This window comes from Lonchura striata, chromosome 1, assembly GCF_046129695.1.
Source record: "Lonchura striata isolate bLonStr1 chromosome 1, bLonStr1.mat, whole genome shotgun sequence".
NCBI classification, from domain to species: Eukaryota; Metazoa; Chordata; class Aves; order Passeriformes; family Estrildidae; genus Lonchura; species Lonchura striata.
Window position 1 is genome coordinate 12,785,983 of NC_134603.1, and position 13,007 is coordinate 12,798,989.

The 13,007-nt window shown below is 46.6% G+C and overlaps 1 protein-coding gene across 12 annotated transcripts in view; it reads right to left on the reverse strand.

Moving 5' to 3' along the window:
• Positions 1–4,577, reverse strand: part of ZHX2 (zinc fingers and homeoboxes 2) — a 74,972-nt gene extending 70,395 nt beyond the window's left edge. For 2 of the 12 annotated variants that reach the window (XM_021546484.3, XM_021546481.3), the window contains exon 1: positions 4,318–4,577. The gene's annotated coding sequence lies outside the window, so the exon portion shown is untranslated. Of the gene's footprint in view, positions 1–456; positions 2,591–3,210; positions 3,255–3,377; positions 3,477–3,666; positions 3,748–3,837; positions 3,858–4,317 lie in introns of those variants that run through there. The other 10 variants (XM_021546483.2, XM_021546474.2, XM_021546479.2 and 7 more) reach the window with 9 other exon arrangements.
• Between the last annotated feature and the right edge of the window lie 8,430 nt (positions 4,578–13,007).

The window sequence follows — 13,007 nt, forward strand, 5'->3', positions numbered from 1 at the left end:
CTCTGCCTTGCAAAGGCATGGTGGTTCTGGGGAGAGGGCTGGCTTGGTGATTTCTGAACTGTCTCTGGAAGGCAAGGCTGGAATTGAACACTGTTCCCTACATCTTCCAAGCACCCAACTTATTTTATTTCCATTTTGCTGCACCTTCACAAACCAAACTCTCAAACATTACCCCAGATGAAAAGTATTTAAATCATTCTGGAAATTAACAGCTCTTTCAGCTTTTCAGAAAAAAACCCCAACTTACTGCTACCCTGGGACTGAACTGTATCATTACCTCCCATAAACTTAATATCCATTTTTGCAGGATTGATAAAATAAACTAATCACAAATATTAGTTCTAGCTGATGTGACACATGTAAACACACCCTGACAGAAGACCAGCAATAATCATAATGGCTTTAAGTTAAAGCCTTTATAGATTATTTTAGTGCCAACTTTTGTTTATTACTTACTTTCAGTATGAACAAACAGCATCAAGTAGATGTGCAGTAACCTTTAGGGAAAGAATACGCTGAATTACCCTCACAACTGAAAGACAGTCAAACTACAATTACACTCCATGTGAAATGTAAATGCAGCTTTACCTGACAGCCATGCTGAAATCTCGGGGAATTCAGCTGTGACACTGCATGTTTCTGAACAAACTCTAATTAAAATACCCTATTTATTTTCAGTGGATGTTTCCACTCCTTAAGTGGATACAAAGAAAAATAATTTAGACATGGATGAAAACATCCCAACCAGAAGACACTCCAAATAGCATTTCTATGGATCATCCAAGTTAGGGCAAAACAAAAAGAAATAAAACCTGAAGATGTCACGCATGCAAATACAGTGATGTCACGTCTGGCATTAAAATCTTTGTCTTTTATGAGGATCAGCAAAACCTGCTGTGCTTTCATTCCAGCCTGGAGCAGTTTGAAACTGGTTTGAAAATGCAAAAAGAAGTCAGTAACTTTACTGTATTTAATGTTGCCTTTTTTTGACTTTTAATAAAAACACAATAAAACTTCCCCCTCCCCACATCAAACACAAACTCGGGCTGTTTCATATAATGGATTCTTCATTCTACAGATATTGACTAGAAACCTCTGATTTTAACTAGAGTAAAAAGGAAAAAAAGCAAGAGGAATTTTGAGAGAAAGCAATTGGAAGGAGCGTGCTACTTTCAAACACTGACAACAGGAAAAGTCCTGTGTAACAGAATTCTGACAGCTGAACTCTTGGGGGGACAAGCAGGAAAAATGTCATTTTACAAAGTGAGTAATCACAAAGTCTTTAGGCTGATGACTGAGCTATAAACACCTATCCAGGCTTTTTCTCACTTAGTTTATCTCGGATACAAGAGAGGACAAACGTGGCAGCCTGAAGGGATAAACATGCATATGGGGGCAAAGTAAAATAAGGACCAGACAATTCTTAGCATTTATATTCTTCCCACTTGCTGCCCAATACCTTGTTTTCCCTAATCGAGAAATCAATCTGCAACTCTGTTTCAACGAGCTGCTGAGTTCATACAACCTCCTGAAGCCACATCTACATTAGAAAGGCTTCACCGCTACAGAAATACATTACCCTGGCAAAGCACTCTGGTCACAGACACCTCTTGAACAATAATATTGCTCATCTACTGGTCTAATAAAACCACGGCAGCACACACCACTCCTAACAGACATGCCATTTCCCAGTAAGGCTGCATCAATGAGGTTTCTGCTAGAGACACCAGACCTCCTCTAGTTACATCTGTGCCTTCACGACCCAGCCCCGGCCAGGAGGGAAAAACCGCGCACAAAGTTGAATCTGTAGTTTAAGAATAAAAGGCACCTCATGGACAGCCTTGTGCTGTGACCCTGTGCTGTCAGCCGTGCAGCGTGTCAAGGCAATGCACACTCTGCCCCTCCCGCCCGCCGCTCCCCGCGCTGCTGCGGGACCCGGCAGGCAGGAGCTGCTGATGCCCAGCAATCCTCATCACCAGGTCCCTTCCCACCCAGCCAGCAGTCCTGCGCTTCCCTCCCATTCCTACTTCTTCGGATGTTTTCTCCCCTTTTGCTCTCCAACTTCCAATGCAAAACTTTTGCTGTGTTCCCTGCACGGCAGGACCCTCGCAAGTTCACCGGGTTTCCAAGGAGCACCTGCCCCAAGAATGGATGGGAAGCCGCCATCGGAGAGGTGCTTGGGCAGCCAAGGGGGAGGAAATCAGAGCCATGCCCCGCCTCCCCGGCCGTCTCCCTCAGGAGGGATTCCCAGGCTCTGAACTAACCCAAGTGCTCAGGAAAGAGCTGGGTACAGGGATACCCCAGTCAGACAGGTACTTCCCTGTATCATTTCCAAGTTATATTCCTAGAAAAGAGAGGGGGAATCAGTATCCTTCCCAGTCGCCTTCATCCCAGAGGGAGACAGAGAAGGGAGTAATAAAAGAAGACGGTTCTGTGATGTCTTTGGAAATAGGCTAAAACAAACGGGAAAGACACCCCTCATTTAAGGAAAAAAAAAAAAAAAAAGTGGATGCAACGTGACAAAGCCCGAATTTCCCCACATCTCCCGACTCTGGAGAAAATAAAACGCCACGGGAAGGCAGAGCCTTTCGCCGAGGGTGGAGGAGGGATGGAGCGGGGCGCCCGGCTCTGCCCCGCCGCGGTCCCGGCTCGGTGCCGCCGCTCCCACTCGCCGCTCCCCGCAGTTGCCGGCAGCGAGACCCGCGCCACGACCACGGCGTCACGAGTGGGAGGGGGGCTGCCAAAAAGGGGAGGGAGGGCAGGAGGAAGGAAAAAACATCAAAAATTAAACCAGAAGAAACCACTGCCAAGTGCGGCCGCGGGCGCGGAGCCACGCGCGGCGGCGGCGCCGGGCCCCTCCCGCGCCCCGGGCCGGCGCTGCCCCCCCGGCCCGGGAGACCGCGGCTCCTCGTCAGGGACCGCGCTGACAAAATCCCCTGCTCGCCTCTACGTAACGCCCTGTCGAAAGCGGACGCCATATTTTGTGTTGCTGATGTCGACATAGACAAACGTAGACATGTTTCACCCCCCCTCCTGCTTTTCCCCCTTTACCCAAACTTGCGATCGGGAGGCGGCGGGGAGCGGGAAAAGGGCGAGGGGAGGGAGGCTGCATGGCCAAAAATGACAAACGTAGCCGAAATAATTAAGAGCCCACCCCGAACAACCCTCCCGGCTCCCACCCCCGGCAGTCTCCCCCACCCTCCCCCCCACCTCCCGGCCCCCGCCGAAGTCCAGGGAACCGGACAGTTTCTGGCAGGAGGAAAAGTTGGGTGCGAGCGGTCGGGGCGGGAGCGCCGGCGAGCGTCCGTGCGCAGGGAGGGGGCGGCTGGGGAGCGCCTCGCACCGGGGGAGGGGGCCCCGCCTGGGAAGTTTCCTACCTGCGCCCAGGGCGGCGGCCCCGACTGTCCCGGGCGGAGCGGCACCGGCGCTCCGCTCCGCGCCGCTCCGCTCCGTGCGCCGCCCGCGGCCGCGGGACCCCGCGCCCCCCGCCCCCGCCGCGCCGGCCCGCGGGGAACACGCGCGCCCCGCCACGCGCGCACCACCGGCCCTGCCCCGCCGCGGGAAAAAAAAAAAAAAAAAAAAAAAGGGGGGAGAAAAAAAAAAGAAAAAAAAAAAAGGAGGAAAAAAAAAAAAAGAGCCCTCGATCGGCGGGGATCTACGCCAAACCCCACATGATCTCTGACGTCAGCCTGCGTATTTGCATACGATACCACCGCCGGCGCGGCCGCCGGGGTCCCTCGGCGCGGCGGAAAGTTGCGCGCGGGGCCGCGCCCCCCCCATCGCCCGCCCGGCCCGGCCGCGCCTCCCGCGGCTCAGCCCCACCAGTGCTCCACGCACCCCCTGCCCCGAGCGTGGGCTCCGCTGTCCTGTGCTGACACCGCCGGCCCGTGCCCGGCCCGGCCGGTGGCATCGCTGCTCCCCGCTGCGCTCCCCTTCCCGCTCCACGGACGGAACCGCGCGGACCCTCCCGATCGTCCAGGTGGAGCCGGGGGTCGCAGCGGGGCATCCCCCGCCCCGCCGCAGCCCCGGGCGGTGCGAGCTGTGGTGACGCCGAGGGGGATATGGACCCTTGGTAGAGAAGTGGGAGTGAAGACCCTCGGAGCAGTATCCCGTGGGCTGGACCTCCCCGTGTGGGGATGGCAGTCGCTGGACCCTCGTTCTAGGACGTGGGGACGGGACCAGCATTTCTGCACGGCATCCCTGCTGTAGAGGCGGCGGGGGCTGGCCCGCGCTGTGGGCACGGCGACGGGATCCTGAGGGTCTGGATGCGGCTGTGCCGTTGCCGTGAGACTGCCCCTCGGAAGCGGGGCAGATTACCTGGGGAGGTGGGAGGCACTTCTTCATCTTCGGCTGGTGATACAGGTTTTCCAAGCCACAGTCTTTTGGGTGGGTTTCAGGCGGTGGTGTTTTTTTTGTTGCTTTGAAGAAGGTGGTGTGTATTTCCAAGGGATGCTACCGCAATCTCTGCTCCTCTGCTGCGACGCAGGAATCCTTTCCCCAGTTTAAAACTGCCGTTGAACTCTGCCTTTCTTCCAAAGAGATGTAGACAGATAGGACTCAGGCTATTTTCTGTTTACTTCAATGAATTCATTGAAAGAAATAATTTACTGATTGTATCTTGCTACTAGACTGCAGATCTTCCAACAAGTCATGGTTAATAAGATTTAAGAGTAGCATAATCTCACTGTAACTTCAGGGATGTGCTATCTAGACGTCCTGTCTTTGATTAGATCGCATTAGATTAATCTTTTAATTATATACTACAGGCTTTAAATCTCGGCTTGCTTCCGCTGTCACCCTGCCCCATGTCACCAGCAGGTCATCCAGGTTGCAGCCCTTAACCCAGCTGAGTAACTTTGCTGGGCATCGTTTTGTTTCCCTTCCCCGTATAGGGCTGGGGACTGGGGATGGTTCGTGTTTGAGTGTCAGACGAGGAGCTCTAAGTTACTGCAACTGAATAATCCTAGAAGAACGTAAATATGTCAAAGCAGTGTCAAGAGATTTCTTTGCAGGGATACCCTTATCTGAGTAGGCGTGTTTTTGACTGCCTGACTGAGTATAGTCTCTCTCTGTAAGTATTTGATAACAGAATGGATTCCTTCCTTGCTGCCTCCAGCCCCGAGATTCCTGCTAACTTCACTTTCCAGATGGAGGCTGTTAGGCAGGGACAAGCTTGAGCATACTCTCTGCACTTGTTAGGGGCTCAGAAGATGCCCCTTAAAGCTTGCTGATGCTCATCAAACTCTTGTTCATCCTGAAAGCTGTTGGTGGTTTTGATACTTTTTAATGGAATTTTCTTTCTCCTTTAAATATTACTGAATATATTGTGTTTAACTCTTCAGTAGCTGTCCAGCCCTGAAAATGTTTCTAATTTTTGAATACTCGGGTGCAAAAAAAAAGTTCTTTTAAGGCACATAGATTTTCCTCCAGGATAGACAATTTTTTAACTGTCTTAAATTCCTTTTCTGTGATCTAAAAAAAAGAGACAAGTGTTTTGGTAAGACTACTATACTTTTGAGTATAAAATGTTCTTGAAAGGGTAGATCAATGGAAAAGCAGGTGAAAAATCATCTTGCTGTTGTCCTAATTGACACGTACTTTAAGGCCTGTTCAGCTTTCTTTTTGCATTTCCAAATGCAGAAGGCTCTTTGACTGATTAGGTGATATGGCAGCTAATGCTGCCTTTCAAGTGCAAAAAAGGGCTGTCAGTGGGAGCCCAGTCAGGTGTGGGATTTCATATCTTAAGCCCGGGTTATGTCAAACAAAGGCAGTTCTAACCTGTGGCCAGAGAGATCCCTGCACCAAGTAAGGCCCACAGTGAAGCTTCACCAACATCCCCAAAATCGTGGATGGTGCCGCACAAATTAGGAACTGAAGGTCATTAAAAAAGAGGCATAATTCACTGTATTTAAGATGAAGAGGATATGGGTTTGAAATTGGAGCAATTGTTATTACTATCCTATATGAATAACCTAAGGACCATTATTTGAGCACATGTGTGTTCAATGTTCCTGCTAGAGAAACTGGTCACACTGTGTCATCTAACTCTAAGAATACCTGCTTGTGTCTGTCTTGTAATTTTCCCACACAGAGGCACAGAATATAGTGCACAGAGGTTGGTTTTGTGAACATTTTTTGACTTGGTCATCGAATTCCTCCTCTGAATCTTGAGCAGTGGGACAAACAGGCTGTGTGGCATCTCTGCCTGGATGCTGCCTTTTAGAAAACTTGTAGTTGGTCGGTTAGCTCTGATTCTGTCAAAGTTAATTGAAGTTAAGTGAAACAATCAAAGGTTTACTGAGGGATGGGAGAACGGTGTTTAAGATTAGAGTTCATAATTACGAAAGCCTTCATTCCTTGAGAAGTCATGCAATTAAAAAATATCAGTGATGAATGCAATTTGAATACTCTTACGAAGTCTCAATATTCATTTATAAAAACCTAACATTAACATGACATGGGGTAACATAGCAAAATGGAAATTGCTTTTGCAGAATGTGCAAAAAGAAATGTGCAATTTAAAATTTCTTTTGCATAAGGCTTCTTTTTTTAATTAATAGCACAATGAAAGCCACACTGATTACAAAGCGCAGTGAACATGCACGCACAATTTCCCGGGAAAGTGAGGGCAGGATACTTGCTCGCTTCAAATCTAGTGCCCTCTCTGTTCCTTCTGTGCACGGGCTCTGGGTTTAAAGCAACATCTGCTCCATAAAGCCCTCAGATGAAGTTGCAGTCTCGTCTGTGAAATAATGCTTGATCAGACATAACGAACTGTATACTGATACGTGGTTTTCTTACAGCGTGGATATGAGTGTCTGACATACGTATTGTCACACGCATTTCAGTCCTTTTCAGTCTAATGGTTTCTTTCTGACTGTTTAATCCTGTGAAATTGCAGGCTGAGTCAGCATTACAGATCTAATTCTGCGTCTTGGAGGTGCAGCTCTGACTTTTGTTCTGAAGATAGTGCAAATATCCTAAAAGGGGCTGCACATCATGTAAAAGCAACAACAGAGGCATGCAAATAAAAGAAGTGTTTCTGTTAAGTGCATGACTACATGTTTCTCATTTTTACACTGGTCTAACTCTGTGAGATCAAGTGGAGTTTTGCCTACAAATGTAGCAGCAAACAGGTTGATTGTGAGCTTTGGAATGTTCTCCCAGGGCAGGTGAACCAGCCCTTGGCTGGTGGGCCAAGCTACTGCCTTGGAACTGATTTTGGGAAGAACCAAACTCAGATTCTGTTGCTAACTTTATACCTTACTCCCATCTCCTCTTCCACCCCATTCTTCTAATCCTGCATGGGCACAGTGATTTGCTGGCTCCCTGTTTTTAATGCCAGCTCAATAGTGGAATCAGTCTTCTTATGCAATCAGAAGGAGAAATTAAGGTAAAAACAAATACAAAAGAAGTCAGCAGACAAACACTACCTTTTGTTCCCTCTCTTGTGGAGACGTTGATCTCTGCACTGAGGGCAGGAAACGGTGCTTGACTGCAGGTGTGCACATCAATGGCTGAGACACAAAGCTCTTTAGCCTGGTGGGTTTTTTTTTCCCCACCCCAGCAAAACACCTTCCCAAAGCAAGCTTTCTCCTTTGCTAAAATGCTTTGTCGCTCCTATCAGTGTTCTCAGTCACCGGGAGTGTGCAAATACAAGCTGAAGTAGTAAGCACCGATCAGATGTGCTGTCTACAAAATGAGGTGTTAATATGAATGCACAGAAAAGGAAAACAGTATCAAAGTCTGATCCAATTATAAGGGCTGATCTTATGATTTGTAGTGCCCTTAAACTGGGGGAAGCTGTCGGAAGGCAAGATACCTCCCCTCCTGGAAGAAGGGCTGATGGGGAAGATTAGTTGCTAAGCCTGGATGGAGAGAATCCCCTGAACACAACCTCCCTAAGCATTTGCACTCATCGCCTGAGCTTAAGATGGGTCCTGGCAAGAGGCACGCAGGCATCTGTCTTTTTCTGTTTCAAAAGCTCCAGGAGAGCTGATCACTTATCACGGGAACCATCTGGCTTATTCTTAGAGAGATCAACAGTTAGTCACTGAATGAACAAGGAACAAGCTGCATTGAAGTCTGCTCTCCCCATTAAATATGAGGACTCAGCCCAAGGTCTCTGAAACACCACGTGCTTTGCCTGCTGCAGGCAGAAGGGAGAGAGATTTAATTTTGCCTTGAGGTTGCTGAGCTGCTGTCATGTGGAAGAGAGCTTCTGTGGCCAGCCGGGGGACGTCGGCGTCTCTGCAGTGAGCTGGGGTGGCCATGGGGATGGGGACCCGAGGCTTTGCTTCCTCAAGGTCACCTCTGCCAGGGATGGAGAAACCCGAGGAGGGAGCAGGGCTGTACCATGGCTATCTGGAAAGCTTGAGACCATCTGCTCTGCCTCCAATGTTCTCTGTTGATCTCAGTTCCCAAGTGCCAGGGCGAGAGGTGGGAATGGGTTATGGTTCTGTGCCGGTTGTGAGGATGCAGGACAAGGCCAGCATAGGCTGCTGTGGGTCAGTGCTGCTGGGCTGTGAAACTCAGGGAGCCAAGGTGTTTCACTCTTACCTTTGAAGAGTAAAACTCCACCTTGTCCCTGAAGGGATGCAAGCACATTTGTGTGCTATTTGTGCTTCATTAAGAAGGACTGTAGAAATAACTGAGCTGGCTCCTTGCTAAAAGCTTCTGAAGTCAGGCCACTGTACTCACTTGTGTTGGGCAGTTGTGTTCTAGTAAAGCCTTTGGCAGCCTCTGCCTGCCCTCTGCCATTCCTATCAGGTCCCTGTGAAGGGCGGCTGGCTTTGAAGTGCACTGATGCACCAGGGGGGCTTTGCTCACCCACCTGGGTGCCCTGGGCTTCCTGTAGCCAAGCAGGCTCCAGGCTTTTGTGGACTTATCAGTGACCTGACAAGCTCAGTGAACTTGGAGCAGGAGCTTGGCCTTTCTTGTGGATGGCCTGTAGATCTCACATGAATGCTATAACCTTTGCTGAGAGTGACAGTTTGGGGATTTTTCTTCTCTTTTCAGTGTTTTTTAATTTTTTTCTATTGCTCTTGCTAATTACTAAAGCAATTTTTAAAATTTAAATGAGGGCTTCCTCCCTCACAGCCCATCTGCTGTGAAATCACAGCGCACATCCTTTGTGACAGTTCAAGCATTGCCATGGCAACGTGCTGTGATGTGATCAGCCCTGAGTTATGACCTCACTGCGGGACCAGGCAGGCCAGGTTGCTTTGGCAGAAGGAATAAAAACCAACTTCTCTATTAACAAAAGTGGTATCTCAGTTATAGGCCGGTGAGATTTGTCCTGGCATAAAAGCCAGGCTAAATCCCTTTCTGGAGCTTTTTACAGGACTTTAGTTCTAGGGCTTGGCAGGGGCATCCACTTGAGAAATCATCTATTTGTTTCCATAGAGAAAGTTACTTTCTTTGAGAAGTCTTTCCCACAGTTTATGGCAGTATTTCAGTAGAAATAATTTGAATTTTTAAGACTTTTTTGTATTTTTTTTCCTCCCTATTTATCCTTAATGCTGGAGACCCAACTCTCTTTTTCCTATTTGGAGGCAGGTGCTGCATGGCCAGTGGCAATGCATACTTCACCTGTGCCACCTGTGGCTTTGCCCCCAACCCATCCAGAAGATAACAGGGCTGGAGTGAGTAGTTTGACTTTCTGAGGCATTCATCTCTCACCTCCCTGCTGAGCTTGGCGTGAAGGGTGACAAGGCTGCAAGCGTTTGTGGACAACTGGAGTGGATTAGTGACCAAAGACTGCCCAGCAGGTGTCATATCCACTGTTATCCATTTCCAATTAACCAAAGACCTGGTTCAGAGCCCCTGGTTCAAAGTAGGGGATTATTTAAATTTTTTTCTTCTTGTGTGACTCCTGATTTTGGATCAGATTTTAACTGAGCCTGAGTCAAACTGAGCCTGTTCTTCAGGAAGCTATTTACACATGTAACTAATTCACCGAGACAGCTTGTATATTTATCTCTACTGTAGAACGTGTTTCAGAATCTGTCTTTATCTGTCCATTATACAGCATCTTTAGAATGATGGTGCAAACAGAATTGATGGGGTTTTTTGGAAATTCTAGAGGGACAGGTGATACAATTTGCCACCTCTCTGGAGACCTGGAGGCTTTACAGGCAGCCTAGTTTCTCTATTTTATTTCATACTGTTTACGAAGATTTAAACAATACATGGCTACTAAATTACATGTATTAGCTGAGTGGTGTTTTGGGAAGGGGGGAGGGAATCTGGTGAAGATGATGTAGTTCCAAGTGGCGCACTCTGCAGAGAAGTATTTCACAGTCTCAGACTTTCAAGTGTTAAGACTTTGTGGGCAATTTATATTATGGTATTAGCCAGGGGACCACAGTGGGTCTGTGGAGCCAAGGTCTGTGTGGTGATGGAAGAGCACACAGCCCTTGGTTGCTATAGGTCCCCTGTCCCTTATAGCAGAGCTGGTGCAAAAAGCTTACAGTCCTCACACATCTGTTCTTCCCCTGTCCCTTTCTGAACATATGCAATCAATATAGCCCCAATGCATTACTGATCAGGCCATTTAACTTTGCACTGATGACTCTGCTTTACCTGTTGAGTTAGGGAGTTGGCAAATAGTTGCTATAGTTTTGTCTTTAAGCTGTTTTGGAAAGACAGCCTCGAAGATCTCCATAATTTTTAGGCTCACAACCAAACGGGGAACATCGGGGGAAGGACTCAAGTGTCATAATTGTCTCCCTCCAAAACTGTCTTTAAAAATACTCCCTGGTTTAGCCTCTTTATGCCATTTTACAGCCTCCAGCAAGTTTTTACAGCTGAGCTACTTTCCAGCCCCAGAAATTGTGGTACAGCCCCTGAACTATTGAAGTGCAAATGACTTGACCCTAATCTGGGAAGATTCCAGAGAAACAGGTCAGATGTTAGACTAAACACTTATGGCAACATATTTCAACAGCAGGAGGACAGAAGCAAGTTTTACCTTGGTCAGGTTTAATGTGAGTAGATAGAAATCTATTTTCTGAAGGTGAATGTTATCAGTTTACTGGTCTTTGGCTGTGCAGGCTCAAAAATAACAATCCTTCTGTAACTCTGTGTAAACCAGAATCTTAAGGTACTTATAATTTTAACTTCATAAGCTTCACAGCACACTCATAGTATCAGCCCTATGGTTATCCCAATTTATTGGTGGGAAACCAGAGCTTGAGAAAATTGGAGACAAGGTCTCCAGCCTCTGGCTTTGGCCAAGCATTCATAAAAATCAGTGCCAGCACTGGGGCTCCTGGGACTTTTGGCAAACCCATGCAAGGAACTCATGGCACAGCCAGATCCCTGGAGTCTAAACCCACTGGCTTGGCTGTGCTGCACATTGTTAACCCATCGCTGACACCAGGAGGAGGGCTTAGCTGGGCTTGTTGCAGGTTGAGGTGAATATTTATGAGATTGGCCTGGATCTCAACAGTGGCAGTAAGAATTTTCCTGCTTTCACAGAAAAGTGTGTCTATACCACTCTCAGAAATATAAAAGCTGTATCACAGTGCTACAGAAACAATTTGGAGTCTTTATCCTACTGGGGCTCAGCCAAGAGTTTGTATCATTTTCTTAGTAAGACACCTGCCCTTAGGTCCTCAGTGCATAGATTTTCCCTGCATGCTGAGCTAGCTCCAGGATTTTGTTTTGCTGCAAGGCCATGCTAGTAAAAGCTTCTCACAGTTTTGGAAAGATGGATTTGCAAAGATAGGTCCTGGATAACATGGCAAATTACAGTTTAGGCTATGTGTATTTATGCAACTAAAGGGAAATGTTTTTTTCTGATCTTGAAAATCCCAAAAAGGTAGCTTTCTCAGTGAAAAAATATTTTGTCACAGTAGCCACCTTAAATGTCTTCCTGGACAAGTTACAAATTTGTGGTGACATTTTTCAACAGAGATGGTTAACTCATGTGCTTCCTGTAAAATACTGATTTTCCTGCACTTTGAGAGTGTCTGAAGGAAAAAAAAAATACTGTATGTAAAACCTGGTTTATAAAAACAATGTGCCTATTGCTTCAGTCTCTGAGTACATTTACATTACAAGGCACAAATTAAATTTAACACGATGCTGCCAACAACTGTATTTTATCCAGGACCGAGCAGACAGGATAGAATTTAACTTTTCAATAAATGGGTGGCTTTTTATGGGGAAGCTTGGAAAAGGTGGAGGGGGACACACTAACAGAGTAAGAGATAAAGATGTGCACCTTTATAAAGGTATAGACATGTATTTTGCTGCCTATGAACTGTAAATTACCAGCTGGTTTCAGAAAGATTCTTTCCAATATAAAAAGAGATGAAGATAATGCAACCCTTTTTCCCAATACAGTGAATTTATTTGCAAGAGTTTTTGGAATTCAGTAATAAAAGGAAAAATAAATGTGGATTTTCTTTTTTTTTTTTTTTTTTTTCCCTTAATGCTCTAATATTGGTACAGACCCTACAGAGAAATGCTGGGATTGATTATCTGGAGGGGAGGTGGGAGAGGGATTAATTCCTGTCCAGGTTCTAGTCACTGTTTTTACTTATATCTTAACACATTAATGAAATACATTTAAAAATAATTAGTATGCTAAGGATGGCGTGATGGATACCAAATTTGATGCATAGTGGTACAAATGAAGATTAATATTAGTCATATCTGTATGATTTAATGAAGGATATAATGCCACCTGCTGTGTGGTGGAATCAAATTACTGTTTTTTTGGTTGTTTTTGACTAATTCTGGAAAGAAATGAATTTGAACTAAGCTAATTTCCCTTTAATGTCTTAGATTTGTAATTAAAGATTCACGTGTTGCAGTTAAGCATAAATACTGTGTAAAATCACACATAGGAGAGGCCTATGATGTTAACCCACCGTTCCCCAGAGGATACAGCACCCAGCATCTTCTAGCTGGGTTTAGCAGTAGTTTCATTTTCTACTTCTCTGTGGACTTGCAAGACATCTGCATACATCTCCCTGTTTTTTTACAGGTATAAAAGA